This window comes from Pleurodeles waltl, chromosome 4_1 (genome assembly GCF_031143425.1).
Source record: "Pleurodeles waltl isolate 20211129_DDA chromosome 4_1, aPleWal1.hap1.20221129, whole genome shotgun sequence".
Classification (NCBI taxonomy): Eukaryota; Metazoa; Chordata; class Amphibia; order Caudata; family Salamandridae; genus Pleurodeles; species Pleurodeles waltl.
The window spans coordinates 56763081-56770448 of record NC_090442.1 but is presented as its reverse complement, the minus strand read 5'-3'; the positions used below and the strand labels follow the sequence as shown (position 1 = coordinate 56770448).

General features: G+C 52.8%; 2 non-coding genes across 2 annotated transcripts; one reads left to right on the top strand and one right to left on the bottom strand.

Moving 5' to 3' along the window:
* Nucleotides 1–5148: 5148 nt before the first annotated feature.
* TRNAS-GCU (transfer RNA serine (anticodon GCU)) lies at nucleotides 5149–5219 on the top strand. Its single transcript has one exon. It is a non-coding gene; the product is annotated as a tRNA-Ser (tRNA).
* A 395-nt stretch (nucleotides 5220–5614) lies between these two features.
* On the bottom strand, nucleotides 5615–5688 carry TRNAN-GUU (transfer RNA asparagine (anticodon GUU)). Its single transcript has one exon. It is a non-coding gene; the product is annotated as a tRNA-Asn (tRNA).
* Between the last annotated feature and the right edge of the window lie 1680 nt (nucleotides 5689–7368).

Here is a 7368-nt window from a genome sequence, read left to right as displayed (position 1 = left end):
CAGCCTCCTGGCAGGGCAGAGACATGAGGGTTCTCAGGGAAAGCCCTCTCAGGAGTGTTGAAGGGCAGGACGTAAAACACAGCAATCCCGGAATGGCCTGGTCTAAGATGCCTGTGCAATAGGCCTGGCCCTAGGCTTCCGGGGCTCTTCCTCGGCAGAGGCCCCAGTGGTATGAGCCCGACCAGGGCTGTGCCCGACCAGGGCTGTAGGGCGCGTTAGGGATGCGAAAGAGGGCACAGGGCGCAGAACTCTGCCCGTTTCTCCCCAGGATTTTGGGGAGGACAGAGAATCTGGCCGGGTCAGTGACTAGGCTTTCCCAGGAGGAAAGTCCAGTGACAGTGGCATGTTGTGAAACACAAGATTGCTGGTGGTCTGGAGGGTGCTTTCTGTCAGCCACTTCTCCCGGGAGCAGCCAGAGAGCAGGCTGATGTCGTGCTCTGTCAAGCACAACACTGGCCCCAAACCACTGTCCTTAGCAAAAGCAGAAACATTCATAGTTTCAGTCTCCTGCATCTGATTCCTGCCATCAGCATGTGAAAGTTTGGCAGTTCATGGCTTGCCATGCAAACTTTGTTCATAGGTGTCCCATGCGAATGCATGGGCCTCATCACTACTGTCTACGGCAGGGCTCTCTGCTCACCCTAGGTAAGTGAAGCATTGGTGGTTCAGTGGTAGAATTCTCGCCTGCCACGTGGGAGGCCTGGGTTCAATTCCCGGCCAATGCAAAGCGCCCTTCTTTTGGCTTTGCTTTAGAAGTCAGAGACATAGACTTGGTGGGGTAAAAAATGTCAAAGAGTGACCCCGACGTGATTTGAACACGCAACCTTCTGATCTGGAGCCAGACGCGCTACCGTTGCTCCATGAGGTCCCTGTGCGGGCAGTTCTCAGCCCCGGATCAAGAAATGCTTCTGTGCCTTTTATTGGCCCTTAGTACTCCTGTGGTTAAAGTAGAAGGCTTGGTGTCCCGTTTCCAGTCCTATTAGTGGAAATGACTAGAGGTGGAGAGATGAGAGAAGATAGAAATGTTGAGATAGAGCATGTCACGCAGGCAAAGCGAGAGCTCTAAGAGCAAAGCCAGACAGCTGTGTTTTAATTCAGGACTTGATGTAGGCAAAAGCACACGTTCCTGGGTGGGCTTGAACCACCAACCTTTCGGTTAACAGCCGAACGCGCTAACCGATTGCACCACAGAGACCAACCCCCACAGTGAGCGTGTTGGGACTCAATATATGTTTTTACCTTTGTGCTCCTGCCTGCAGCTCTAAGGTCCTGGCATAAGACAGGTAGGCTTAGACTGCATTGTGACATGTCTTACTTCTCTTAGAAGAAGGTTCTGAGTTGCCAGGCAGCTTATCTTCTGCCGGGCGCACTTTCCTTTGCAGGCTTTCAGATTGTGAACCCAGCACTGCTTAGGTGTCCATGTCAGACATGAGCAGCTCATTGAGCCCCACTGTATGTTTTTTGTGGAGATACAACTCTCAGACTAGAGGGAGCAGGCGAGAAGTGGGTGAGACTCACACAGGGTGGGTGGGGCAGCTAAAGGATGTTATCTAATAGTGTAATCGAGGAGTTAGGTTTTTTGTGCACTACACTTTAACCAGCAATTCTTTCTAAAAGGAAATCCCATGGCAGTACCCGCAATGAGTGGCATCCCCACACCCGAGGTTGCATTGTGGTAGCTGTTCCCTGAGCCCATAGCCCCTGTCCCCATGTCGCCCTTTCTCCTCGTGTAACTCACCCCAGGTTCGGTGGCTCTGATACTTGCTGCTTCTGCTGCGCGATCATCCCCATGATCTGGGCCTTTGTACGAAATGTCATGTAAGATTACTTTATTCAGCACAGCGTTTGTCATTTGCTTGGTTGTCCTGTCACTGTTGGATGTTTTCTTGCGCAGACTACTGTCTAATGGTGGGAAGGCCACGAGACACGTGACTTTTCTCTTTCCTTGTTAGCATAGTTTCCTGCCACTGTCTTGGTGTGCTGCCAGCCTTTGAGCCACTTGTCTTGCCCATCTCAGCTCCACTGTGGCATGTTAGATATGTCTTTGAGCAGAGTCCCGGTCCCAGAGCTGCTGCCTTCTCTGCACTCTGGCTTGTAAGACTGCAGGCAAAGGCCCTCCCTGGACCCTCAGCCAGATAGATACATTTACCTGCAGGGCTCAGCTTTGGTGAAAGATATTGGCGAGAGAGAGGAAAGGGGACGGCCCGTGGTGCACCCCCTATTTTGCATAGAACCACAGCCTCCTGGGAGGGCAGAGACATGAGGGTTCTCAGGGAAAGCCCTCCCAGGAGTGTTGAAGGGCAGGACGTGAAACACAGCAATCCCGGAATGGCCTGGTCTAAGATGCCTGTGCAATAGGCCTGGCCCTAGGCTTCCGGGGCTCTTCCTCGGCAGAGGCCCCAGTGGTATGAGCCCGACCAGGGCTGTGCCCGACCAGGGCTGTAGTGCGCGTTGGGAGCGCGTTAGGGACGCGAAAGAGGGCGCAGGGCGCAGAACTCTGCCCGTTTCTCCCCAGGATTTTGGGGAGGACAGGGAATCTGGCCAGGTCAGTGACTAGGCTTTCCCAGGAGGAAAGTCCAGTGACAGTGGCATGTTGTGAAACACAAGATTGCTGGTGGTCTGGAGGGTGCTTTCTGTCAGCCACTTCTCCCGGGAGCAGCCAGAGAGCAGGCTGATGTCGTGCTCTGTCAAGCACAACACTGGCCCCAAACCACTGTCCTTAGCAAAAGCAGAAACATTCATAGTTTCAGTCTCCTGCATCTGATTCCTGCCATCAGCATGTGAACGTTTGGCAGTCCAAGGCTTGCCATGCAAACTTTGTTCATAGGTGTCCCATGCGAATGCATGGGCCTCATCACTACTGTCTACGGCAGGGCTCTCTGCTCAGCCTATGTAAGTGAAGCATTGGTGGTTCAGTAGTAGAATTCTCGCCTGCCACGTGGGAGGCCTGGGTTCGATTCCCGGCCAATGCAAAGTGCCCTTCTCTTGGCTTTGCTTTAGAAGTCAGAGATATAGACTAGGTGGGATAAAAAATGTCAAAGGGTGACCCCGACATCATTTGAACACGCAACCTTCTGATCTGGAGTCAGACGCGCTACTGTTGTCCCACGAGGTCCCTGTGCATGCAGTTCTCAGCCCCGGATCAAGAAATGCTGCTGTGCCTTTTATTGGCCCTTAGTACTCCTGTGGTTAAAGTAGAAGGCTTGGTGTCCCGTTTCCAGTCCTATTGGTGGAAATGACTAGAAGTGAAGAGATGAGATAAGATAGAAATGTTGAGATAGAGCATGTCACGCAGGCAAAGCGAGAGCTCTAAGAGCAAAGCCAGACAGCTGTGTTTTAATTCAGGACTTGATGTAGGCAAAAGCATACGTCCCTGGGTGGGCTTGAACCACCAACCTCTCGGTTAACAGCCGAACGCACTAACCGATTGCGCCACAGAGACCGACCACCGCAGTGAGCGTGTTGGGACTCAATATATGTTTTTACCTTTGTGCTCCTGCCTGCAGCTCTAAGGTCCTGGCATAAGACAGGTAGGCTTAGACTCCATTGTGACATGTCTTACTTCTCTTAGAAGAAGGTTCTGAGTTGCCAGGCAGCTTATCTTCTACCGGGCACACTTTCCTTTGCAGGCTTTCAGGTTGTGAATCCAGCACTGCTTAGATGTCCATGTCAGACATGAGCAGCTCATTGAGCCCCACTGTGTGTTTTTTGTGGAGATACAACTCTCAGACTAGAGGGAGCAGGCGGGAAGTGGGTGAGACTCACACAGGGTGGGTGGGGCAGTTAAAGGATGTTATCTAATAGTGTAATCGAGGAGTTGGGGTTTTTGTGCACTACACTTTAACCAGCGATTCTTTCTAAAAGGAAATCCCAGGGCAGTACCCGCAATGAGTGGCATCCCCACACCCGAGGTTGCATTGTGGTAGCTGTTCCCTGAGCCCATAGCCCCTGTCCCCATGTCTCCCTTTCTCCTCGTGTAACTCACCCCAGGTTCGGTGGCTTTGATACTTGCTGCTTCTGCTGCGCGATCATCCCCATGATCTGGGCCTTTGTACGAAATGTCATGTAAGATGACTTTATTCAGCACAGCGTTTGTCATTTACTTGGTTGTCCTGTCACTGTTGGATGTTTTCTTGCGCAGACTACTGTCTAATGGTGGGAAGGCCACGAGACACGTGACTTTTCTCTTTCCTTGTTAGCATAGTTTCCTGCCACTGTCTTGGTGTGCTGCCAGCCTGTGAGACACATGTCTTGCCCATCTCAGCTCCACTGTGGCATGTTAGATATGTCTTTGAGCAGAGTCCCGGTCCCAGAGCTGCTGCCTTCTCTGCACTCTGGCTTGTAAGGCTGCAGGCAAAGGCCCTCCCTGGCCCCTCAGCCAGATGGATACATTTACCTGCAGGGCTCAGCTTTGGTGAAAGATATTGGCGAGAGAGAGGAAAGGGGACGGCCCGTGGTGCACCCCCTATTTTGCATAGAACCACAGCCTCCTGGGAGGGCAGAGACATGAGGGTTCTCAGGGAAAGCCCTCCCAGGAGTGTTGAAGGGCAGGACGTGAAACACAGCAATCCCGGAATGGCCTGGTCTAAGATGCCTGTGCAATAGGCCTGGCCCTAGGCTTCCGGGGCTCTTCCTCAGCAGAGGCCCCAGTGGTATGAGCCCGACCAGGGCTGTGCCCAACCAGGGCTGTAGGGCGCGTTGGGAGCGCGTTAGGGATGCGAAAGAGGGCGCAGGGCGCAGAACTCTGCCCGTTTCTCCCCAGGATTTTGGGGAGGACAGGGAATCTGGCCAGGTCAGTGACTAGGCTTTCCCAGGAGGAAAGTCCAGTGACAGTGGCATGTTGTGAAACACAAGATTGCTGGTGGTCTGGAGGGTGCTTTCTGTCAGCCACTTCTCCCGGGAGCAGCCAGAGAGCAGGCTGATGTCGTGCTCTGTCAAGCACAACACTGGCCCCAAACCACTGTCCTTAGCAAAAGCAGAAACATTCATAGTTTCAGTCTCCTGCATCTGATTCCTGCCATCAGCATGTGAACGTTTGGCAGTCCAAGGCTTGCCATGCAAACTTTGTTCATAGGTGTCCCATGCGAATGCATGGGCCTCATCACTACTGTCTACGGCAGGGCCCTCTGCTCAGCCTATGTAAGTGAAGCATTGGTGGTTCAGTGGTAGAATTCTCGCCTGCTACGTGGGAGCCCCGGGTTCGATTCCCAGCCAATGCAAAGTGCCCTTCTTTTGGCTTTGCTTTAGAAGTCAGAGATATAGACTTGGTGGGGTAAAAAATGTCAAAGAGTGACCCGACGTGATTTGAACACGCAACCTTCTGATCTGGAGCCAGACGCGCTAACGTTGCACCACGAGGTCCCTGTGCGTGCAGTTCTCAGCCCCGGATCAAGAAATGCTTCTGTGCCTTTTATTGGCCCTCAGTACGCCTGTGGTTAAAGTAGAAGGCTTGGTGTCCCGTTTCCAGTCCTATTGGTGGAAATGACTGGAGGTGAAGAGATGAGAGAAGATAGAAATGTTGAGATAGAGCATGTCACGCAGGCAAAGCGAGAGCTCTAAGAGCAAAGCCAGACAGCTGTGTTTTAATTCAGGACTTGATGTAGGCAAAAGCATACGTCCCTGGGTGGGCTTGAACCACCAACCTTTCGGTTAACAGCCGAACACGCTAACCGATTGCGCCACAGAGACCAACCACTGCAGTGAGCGTGTTGGGACTCGATATATGTTTTTACCTTTGTGCTCCTGCCTGCAGCTCTAAGGTCCTGGCATAAGACAGGTAGGCTTAGACTCCATTGTGATATGTCTTACTTCTCTTAGAAGAAGGTTCTGAGTTGCCAGGCAGCTTATCTTCTGCCGGGCACACTTTCCTTTGCAGGCTTTCAGGTTGTGAATCCAGTACTGCTTAGGTGTCCATGTCAGACATGAGCAGCTCATTGAGCCCCACTGTGTGTTTTTTGTGGAGATACAACTCTCAGACTAGAGGGAGCAGGCGGGAAGTGGGTGAGACTCACACAGGGTGGGTGGGGCAGTTAAAGGATGTTATCTAATAGTGTAATCGAGGAGTTGGGTTTTTTGTGCACTACACTTTAACCAGCGATTCTTTCTAAAAGGAAATCCCAGGGCAGTACCCGCAATGAGTGGCATCCCCACACCCGAGGTTGCATTGTGGTAGCTGTTCCCTGAGCCCATAGCCCCTGTCCCCATGTCGCCCTTTCTCCTCGTGTAACTCACCCCAGGTTCGGTGGCTCTGATACTTGCTGCTTCTGCTGCGCGATCATCCCCATGATCTGGGCCTTTGTACGAAATGTCATGTAAGATGACTTTATTCAGCACGGCGTTTGTCATTTGCTTGGTTGTCCTGTCACTGTTGGATGTTTTCTTGCGCAGACTACTGTCTAATGGTGGGAAGGCCACGAGACACGTGACTTTTCTCTTTCCTTGTTAGCATAGTTTCCTGCCACTGTCTTGGTGTGCTGCCAGCCTGTGAGACACGTGTCTTGCCCATCTCAGCTCCACTGTGGCATATTAGATATGTCTTTGAGCAGAGTCCCGGTCCCAGAGCTGCTGCCTTCTCTGCACTCTGGCTTGTAAGACTGCAGGCAAAGGCCCTCCCTGGCCCCTCAGCCAGATAGATACATTTACCTGCAGGGCTCAGCTTTGGTGAAAGATATTGGCGAGAGAGAGGAAAGGGGACGGCCTGTGGTGCACCCCCTATTTTGCATAGAACCACAGCCCCCTGGGAGGGCAGAGACATGAGGGTTCTCAGGGAAAGCCCTCCCAGGAGTGTTGAAGGGCAGGACGTGAAACACAGCAATCCCGGAATGGCCTGCTCTAAGATGCCTGTGCAATAGGCCTGGCCCTAGGCTTCCGGGGCTCTTCCTCGGCAGAGGCCCCAGTGGTATGAGCCCGACCAGGGCTGTGCCCGACCAGGGATGTAGGGCGCGTTGGGAGCGCGTTAGGGACGCGAAAGAGGGCGCAGGGCGCAGAACTCTGCCCGTTTCTCCCCAGGATTTTGGGGAGGACAGGGAATCTGGCCAGGTCAGTGACTAGGCTTTCCCAGGAGGAAAGTCCAGTGACAGTGGCATGTTGTGAAACACAAGATTGCTGGTGGTCTGGAGGGTGCTTTCTGTCAGCCACTTCTCCCGGGAGCAGCCAGAGAGCAGGCTGATGTCGTGCTCTGTCAAGCACAACACTGGCCCCAAACCACTGTCCTTAGCTAAAGCAGAAACATTCATAGTTTCAGTCTCCTGCATCTGATTCCTACCATCAGCATGTGAACGTTTGGCAGTCCAAGGCTTGCCATGCAAACTTTGTTCATAGGTGTCCCATGCGAATGCATGGACCTCATCACTACTGTCTACGGCAGGG